Source organism: Capricornis sumatraensis, chromosome 2 (assembly GCF_032405125.1).
Source record: "Capricornis sumatraensis isolate serow.1 chromosome 2, serow.2, whole genome shotgun sequence".
Classification (NCBI taxonomy): domain Eukaryota; kingdom Metazoa; phylum Chordata; class Mammalia; order Artiodactyla; family Bovidae; genus Capricornis; species Capricornis sumatraensis.
Genome location: NC_091070.1, coordinates 157,247,074 through 157,247,899, shown reverse-complemented (window position 1 = coordinate 157,247,899; position 826 = coordinate 157,247,074). Strand labels below are relative to the sequence as shown.

Below are 826 nucleotides of genomic sequence, written 5' to 3'. Positions count from 1 at the left end.
AGGAACTGCTGAATAGGTGCAGAAGACACCTGCAAGCCTTCAGACCAGTCCACCACCTCAGGCTGAGCAGCAGTGAACTCTGGAGCTGGAGTGGGACATCCACCCTGAAGTTCCTCCTTGGTCACAGCCTTCTCAGCCATCACCTGCTCTTCCTTTTCAGTCTGCTCAGGATCTCTGTAGAAGCAGAGATCAGGCATGACCTCCCACAGGTTTTCACAGGAGATGGCACCCACACGTGTGCAGGACTTCCCAAATGAGCATCCACCACATTAGACCCACTAAGTGAGCTCCCTTCCTAGGATCTTGCAACAGGATACATCAAGTTAGTTTGAAAACAGAAAGATCAAGTAATGCCTGAGAAGAGTAAGAAATACCGGGGAAAAGCAGAAGAAAGCACAGGCTATTTTTTAAATGTCTTCATCTCTCCTTAAAGCTCTCATGTTAAAATTATACTTTTATAGCAAGTATTACTATCAAACTCCATTCTTTAGGCCAGAGACCCTCGAGGTGCTAGCGAAAAACTCGCTCCCATTTAGCACACTACCTATACTTGTGAGTTCATCGGCCAATGGCTCCAACGCCGAGCTCTAACAATGTGCAGATGGAGCTAGAAACTTAAAAAGGTTGCTTTATTTCTCATTTCTGCTCCTATGTATTCATTTGCCACCTCCTTCTCCTCCTCTTCCTCCCTCTCTCTTTCTTTCCCTCTTTCTCTCTCCCTCTCCCACAAACTCCCTATGGGTTTATTGTTTTCTCAGATCACATGAAGAAACTATATGTTATATATCTAGGCACCTATAGAGTCTAATAAATATTCTCCTGGTTT

At 44.8% G+C, this 826-nt stretch overlaps 1 non-coding gene across 1 annotated transcript; it reads right to left on the bottom strand.

Annotated features, from left to right (window-relative positions):
- Window positions 1–453: 453 nt before the first annotated feature.
- LOC138074724 (small nucleolar RNA SNORA62/SNORA6 family) lies at window positions 454–602 on the bottom strand. Its single transcript, XR_011144537.1, has one exon. It is a non-coding gene; the product is annotated as a small nucleolar RNA SNORA62/SNORA6 family (small nucleolar RNA).
- Window positions 603–826: the final 224 nt, after the last annotated feature.